The sequence below is a fragment of the Topomyia yanbarensis genome, chromosome 3 (assembly GCF_030247195.1).
Source record: "Topomyia yanbarensis strain Yona2022 chromosome 3, ASM3024719v1, whole genome shotgun sequence".
Lineage (NCBI taxonomy): Eukaryota > Metazoa > Arthropoda > Insecta > Diptera > Culicidae > Topomyia > Topomyia yanbarensis.
Window position 1 is genome coordinate 51361495 of NC_080672.1, and position 7866 is coordinate 51369360.

Genomic DNA, 7866 nt, shown 5'->3' on the forward strand with positions numbered 1-7866 from the left:
TTCGAGGCACGTAGCCAGAGAGAGGGGGGGGGGGGCTGCGCTAGGGAGCTAAGTCCTCCCCCCAACAATTTTCAACAGTAAATTAATAAAAAAAAACCTATTTTAATCCACCTAGCGGTGCAATTGTGCCTTTCTCAATCATGAATCACGAGAATGTGTGCGTTGTTTATATTCATTAAAAAAATTTAAATGCATATATTACATTTTATTAATATACATCACATGACAACTATATACAGGACAATAAATCATTATTCGAGTTCTAAAATTTTGAAAAAGAAAAAACAGCCATGGTAATATTGAACTGAAAAAAGGTGCGAAATCGGCAAAGTCCCAAAAAGTCGATTTTTATAAAAAAAAAATTTTCGAGATAACATAAAATCTCGACGTTTCATGCATTTTAAAGATGTTTGGCATCAAAAATACGAATTCGATTTCTGAAATTTTATGGGGTCCCCCCTTTGAAAAAAAAATTGAGTTCCGGCTTATATGGGAATTTCATGTGTGACCGGACCGTTCAGTCTATATTTCCGGAACCATACAAGCAATCCGTGCGAAATTTTACAGACATCTGTGGGGATAATATAGCTATCATTTGGGACTAAGTTTGTGAAAATCGGCCCAACCATTTCCGAGAAACTGATATGAGTTTGCTAGTTATGAAAGATGGCCGCTTTTCCCGGGCACTTCCGGAACCGTCTATGGTGGTCAATGTAGTCAACGAAAGTTTGTTTGGCCGTCGGTGACCTAGAACTGCAAAGTTAAGTTATTTGAGGGACATTTTAGCGAAATTTTTACCTTTTTTGCTTCCATCGGGGTATCGGTTTGAATCACAATTTGCTATGTGATCGCACGCCACAACCCGTAACTCCGGAACCGGAAGTCGGTTGGGGATAAAATTTAATAGCCATTTACGGGGACGCAACATCTTTCATTTGAGACTAAGTTTGGTTGATTCGGTCTAGCCACCTCCGAGAAACCGATGTGACTGTTACTCTGAATTTGGATACTTCCGCCGGGGCTTCCGGAACCGATGATGGTGGCCAATGTGACCAAAGAGACTTTGAATGGCTGTTAATGACCTAGTACTACAAATCGAAGCAGTTGTGGTCACATTTTGGAAAAATTTTCACCATTATACATTCATTGCAGAATTTCTTAAAATCGACATTTTCTGCGTGATCGTACTCATCACCCTGTAATTCCGGAACCGGAAGTCGGATCCATTAGAAATTCAATAGCAGCCTATGGGAACGTTGCACCTTTCATTTGGGACTAAGTTTGTAAAAATCGGTTCATCCATCTCTGAGAAAAGTGAGTGAGATTGTGTTCGCGTACACACACACAGACGCACATACACACACATACATACACACACAGACATTTGCCGAATCGAATGGTATATGTCACTCGGCCCTCCGGGCCTCCGTTAAAAAGTCGGTTTTCAGAGCAATTGCAATACCTTTCTATTGAGAAAGGCAAAAAGGTGCGAAATCGGCAAAGTCCCAAAAAGTCGATTTTAATAAAAAAATATTTTCGAGATAACATAAAATCTCGACGTTTCATGCATTTTAAAGATGTTTGGCCATTTGTTTGGCATCAAAAATACGAATTCGATTTCTGAAATTTCATGGGGTCCCCCCTTTGAAAAAAAATTTGAGTTCCGGCTTATATGGGAATTTCATGTGTGACCGGACCGTTCAGTCTATATTTCCGGAACCATACAAGCGGTCCGTGCGAAATGTTACAGACATCTGTGGGGATAATATAGCTATCATTTGGGACTAAGTTTGTGAAAATCGGCCCAACCATTTCCGAGAAACTGATATGAGTTTGCTAGTTATGAAAGATGGCCGCTTTTCCCGGGCACTTCCGGAACCGTCTATGGTGGTCAATGTAGTCAACGAAAGTTTGTTTGGCCGTCGGTGACCTAGAACTGCAAAGTTAAGTTATTTGAGAGACATTTTAGCGAAATTTTTACCTTTTTTGCTTCCATCGGGGTATCGGTTTGAATCACAATTTGCTATGTGATCGCACGCCACAACCCGTAACTCCGGAACCGGAAGTCGGTTGGGGATAAAATTTAATAGCCATTTACGGGGACGCAATACCTTTCATTTGAGGTCAAGTTTAGTCGAATCGGTCTAGCCATCTCCGAGAAACCGATGTGACTGTTACTCTGAATTTGGATACTTCCGCCGGGGCTTCCGGAACCGATGATGGTGGCCAATGTGACCAAAGAGACTTTGAATGGCTGTTAATGACCTAGTACTACAAATCGAAGCAGTTGTGGTCACATTTTGTAAAAATTTTCACCATTATACATTCATTGCAGAATTTCTTAAAATCGACGTTTTCTGCGTGATCGTACTCATCACCCTGTAATTCCGGAACCGGAAGTCGGATCCATTAGAAATTCAATAGCAGCCTATGGGAACGTTGCACCTTTCATTTGGAACTAAGTTTGTAAAAATCGGTTCATCCATCTCTGAGAAAAGTGAGTGAGATTGTGTTCGCGTACACACACACAGACGCACATACACACACATACATACACACACACATACATACACACACACACACAGACATTTACCGAACTCGACGAACTGAATCGAATGGTATATGTCACTCGGCCCTCCGGGCCTCCGTTAAAAAGTCGGTTTTCAGAGCAATTGCAATACCTTTCTATTGAGAAAGGCAAAAACATGTTTTTGGTGACTCATAACAAATTTGTACCTTGTTTGGTTTGAACCAATTAATGGGGGAATGTTGAAGAAGATTGCTATTTTGAACCACCAAAGACACCGGTCGCGATACCTATTCAGTATGCTGAGTGTGACAAAACTAGCTCCTTTCATATTGCCACATTCATATTGACACGTCGGAAGGACAAAAGAAACTGTTTTTTTCATTCTTGCTGTGGTGATCTGTCGAGATGAGTGAGTCGCAGAAGCAAGAAGTAGTGCTCCAGCCAAATGCGGAGGTTATTGCCTTCCGGTCTTTTCTCATAAGACGCATAGAGCATTCGTGGTGTGAAACATTTGCTGAAGGTGAAAGTGGAATTTATGCTGACGGAAGTCGCCTTTATCGAGTTCTACCATGTCAGGCATTCAATGCTAATAGCTTTCAGTGGTGAGCGTGACCGCTTTTCATTCTTATAGGGATCTTTCGGGGTATACGGGTTATGGCATTTTATGATGCAGATCATTACTGTGATTTAATATCTCAATCCTTGTTTCATTTCTAAGCCCGAAACTATTGAAAAAACATTTTTTAGTTTGTTTCCTTTCAGGACAATAACACATACAAAGCCATGAGACTAGTACAATTTTATAAGTTGCCTCATCAGATCTACTATAGTTGGCAGGTGAAGCTTCGGAATGCAAGCTGCTAGCGGATTGCAAAAGTACTAGATCATGCTGTATGGGGTGCTGTCCCGGTTAACAATAAGGCGAACGAATGTTTGCAGATACATCATTTAGTAGGACAACTGTCAGTTTGTCAGTCGAATTTAATGCGTGTTTTTTTTTAAATTTAGCAATCAAAACATAATAATTGAGGTTTAAAAACCATATGGACGTACTCTTTAAACATCCGCTATCAATACATATGAAAAATTGGGACAATTTTTTCAAATTAAAGACCCCTGGGTTCAATCCCAGCCGAGCTCGTTGAGATTTTTTTGAGGTGAAAAAATCTGTGGTCATGTCTTCCTTCGGAAAGGAAGATAGGCCGTTGGTCCCCGGTCTATGAGTTGATGGATCGATATCTAGTCCAGATAGTGGAGTCACCTCTCTGGTGTCGGTAAAGAAGAAGTAAAATCCCACTTGTATACTTACTAACAAATATTCTCCTCCCGTGATACTTGTGGAGTGCGCAGTATTATACACGGCCTCTAGCAAAAGAAGGTATAGGACTAACCATTCCTTCTCTTTCCTTCCGCGATCTATGTTCGGGCCTGGCCCGGGCGCCGGGATTGGTCAATAAACACTTTAGGATTACCAGGAGTTTCACATTGAAAGATGTTTCGCTACTCCCAAGCATAATTATCTACTTATCCCCTGTGCCATAACAGAGTAGTAGCCCGGGGTGATCGCACAGGCTCAAGACTCAAGGCTCAAAAATCTTGGTGCACTAACGCATTACTTACTACCTGAGCCTGCACATACAAAACATAATGCGATAGTATCACTACAAACATTACATCTTTTCATATCCATAATCTCCAATACCATGACCTGAACCACAAACAATTGCCAAATTTGTGGCTGCTGTTTAGTTAATATCGACGACAAAAGCTGCATCTAGTATCTCAAAATTAACAGCCAGCAACATCATTGAGGAAGTCCACAGTCGTGACCCGTAAGGGTATGAAACAAGGATAAAATCAGATGTTCGCGAACATGAACACGGCAGTATCCATGATGATGACGCGGAAGTGTCCGAGATAGATTTGAACGACCACCAAGACGCTTTGGGTTAGGAAATATATTTTTCAGCATAGAAAACAGGTAGCCACGTGCAATCGTTAGTCGCTCGCACGAGATCTGTTGGACAACCATTAACGTTCTATCATTTTTATTGTTTACATCATGGAAAATATATAAAAGACCCACAGCTCCGTTTTGCTAGCACATTGAACCGAATAAACCAATTATATAACAATCATTTTTTAGAGAAAACTGAGCACAAAAACTCGTAAAAATGATTATTTTATCGCTACTGATTGCCACGCTTAACAAAACTCAGATGCTATATATTGGCCAGAATAAAAGTATTTAAATGATACGCAAATTGAATGCATGTAATAAGTTAGTGTACTGTACGCTTAGTATAAATACCAGACATCTCACTCAAATGTGGTAGGCAAATAAATTTCAATTGGCTGATAACGATATAGCCAAGAAGGCATCGGATATCAATTGATGCTAAACATCAGTCAGTCAATCATAATAAACTTACTGTTCCAATCAGCAGCAGCATTTCAGTGACTTTCGATGATTTCCAGTTAATGTCTATGTAAGTTTGAAAACAGCTTGACCATACGGCAAACAGACATCCGCAGACAATCATTGAGAGCAACTAAAATGTTGTAACTAGTTGAGTTTATAAGTCAATAAATTTGTATAGTATTGTTTCGATTTCATGTTTTCAATACGTGACAGTCTTTCGTTTTATTTTTGTCCGCTATGGAATAAAGTAAATAAGGTGATCAAAAATCACGTAGAAAAGAAAGGAAAAACAACATTTCAGCTGACATCGCGGTGATCTCAGTGTCATTGCTGGAGTCGTCATTTCCAGAAAAATCGTAAATAAATAATTTAGACAAGAATTAGCACTAGTCCAATCTTGAAAAAAAGGTTTGAATCTTTGAATTAACATGGTTATGGTAAATTTTCCTAATCCGATATAACAATGATGTGTTCATACACACAAGGGTCTTTATTAGTACTGATACTATACACATAATTTCACAAGAATTACCTATATATTTCACTCTAAGAAGTATCTGAGGACAACTGATCTTTGGTTTATTCATCAAAGACTTCTACTTGACGTGTTGCAAGATGGTAGAGTCAATATTAGTGTTTGTATTTTAGATGAAAATTGAAATTGTAAAGAACAAAAATAAATATTTTGTAATTTAATATTTATTTTCTCGCACATATTTGGAGCATGAAAATTATATCTGTCCACAAGTACACACGGTAAGGCGTGCTTTCTTTAAAGGGTTTTGTAGTAATTTTACACGTTAGGGTCGTAATACGTATTCATAAATTACGTAACGCTTTTAGCGGGAGGAGGGGGTACAACACATTGTGACATATTGTGACATATGGGAAGGTAGAGTTAGCTAAAACATTACGCAACATGTTTTACAGAAGAAAACAAAATGCAATGAATTCGTTACGTAATACGGGAAGGGGATAGAGAAATGTGTGACAATTTGTTACGTGGGTGAAGGAAGGGGGGGGGGGGGGGTTAATTTAGGGCAATTTTTGAGTTACTTAATTTATAAATGGCCTCTTGGTTGAAAATTTCAGTTTCATTAATTGAAAAATCTATGCGTTTCATTGTATTTTTATTCTTATTTGGTTGAAAAATACATGATGATAAATATCATATGAATTAATGTGTAAAATCATTTGCTTTTTGATGTTTTAATTATATGTATTTATTTTACCTTAATTGTCAATAAAATTTTTGATTCAAACAGTGTATTTCAGTAGAGGTGAAAGGGGGAGGGGAGGCGGTCGACTTAACACCCAACTGCATATTATACCTTTCTTTTGAGACTTGGTTTGAGAAAATCGGTTCAGTCACGAAAAATGCCCGAATGTCGGGACTTCCGGAATTTCAATAGATTTTCAGTTTCCGAGGTATTACGATTATAACGGTTTGTATGGTAAGTTTCAAGTGTGTGACTTTAATAACCTGTAACTCCGGAACCAAAAATCAGAATCGAATGAAAGTGAATAGCATTTAGTAGGAGTATCATATTTTTCATTTGAAATCATGTGAAATCAAATTTGCACAAATCGGTAAAGAATTCGCTGAGAAATAATTTCCTGGTGGCATCAACAACGGACAATTTGGTCAAAGCTATTTGGATTGATCATTAGTCATCTAGACCTGCAAATACAAGTATTGTTACACACATTTTAATGTATATTGCATCATCTGGCCATTAAGGTGGTACCAGTTTATACGGGAATTTGGTGGTCACACTCTGCAATCCGTAACTCCGGCATCGGAAGTCGGATCAACTAGAAACTAAATAGCAGCTTAGGGGAGCGTTATACATTCGCAACTTGTGTAAATCGGTTCAGCCGTCTCTGAGAAGCTTGTGTGAGATTAAATGACACATACACACAGCCATTTTCCAAATTCGACGAACTGAATCGAATGGTACATGAATCTTGGCCCTCCGGGCCTCGGTTAATTACATAGCTCTTCTTTATATGAAAAAGGCAAAACAAGAGAGTCTCTGCTATGTGTATTCTAATAGAGTGGCTGAATATGATTATTTTAGGATTAAGAGCTCTGGATTCTTGTACGGTAACACAATCAAAGTATGACTAGTAGTGCTAAAATTTAGTGCAACCTATCAAATCAACATTTTGCATGGTTGAATGAGATCGTATAGCGAGTAGTTTTAGATCGATTCTACTCAATTCTAAAATTTGTGCCACCCTAATGACTACCCGATCTGACATTGGGTGTCGCGTTAAATTGTCCTTTACAGTGTTCTTACGGTAAGATTGCGGCAGGCACGACCAATCAGTTTCAACTTGAATTAAATAACCCAAATACATACCAGCTACTACCGTTACTCAGACCACGCGTTATGTACTGCTGGGAAAAATCCATCTTCCCGGATTTTCATTTTTGGGTTTTAACTGGGTTTTTCCCAAATCATTTTAACCCGGCCGAAATGTGGGTTTTTTTTCGTTTTATCAAATCTATGCCGTTCATTTAACGTTTTTTAAAGAATCTTGCATTCACATTTGAGAGACCGTACATAAAAGTCCCAATGTTTGTAGTAAAACCCTCTTTAAATATCTTAGAATGTAAAAATCAAATATAAACATCAAGCGTAAAAATCGGACAGAGATCACACAGCATGAGAATCGCTTAGAAAGTTCTCACACGAAAAAGTCGGCAAGAGTGAAGTATAATCCAGTACAATCTGCTCGCAGGAAATTCAGTTACATTCAAGATTAAAAGTCGTTGTAAGAACCGGATATATTTTTCTCCGGTTTTTATACTAAATGTAATCTACTTCTGCATCGAAGAGCTCCTCTCCGATTTTACGCTTGAAATTTATATCCTATTTTTACATTCTAAAATATTTAAAACAGGTTT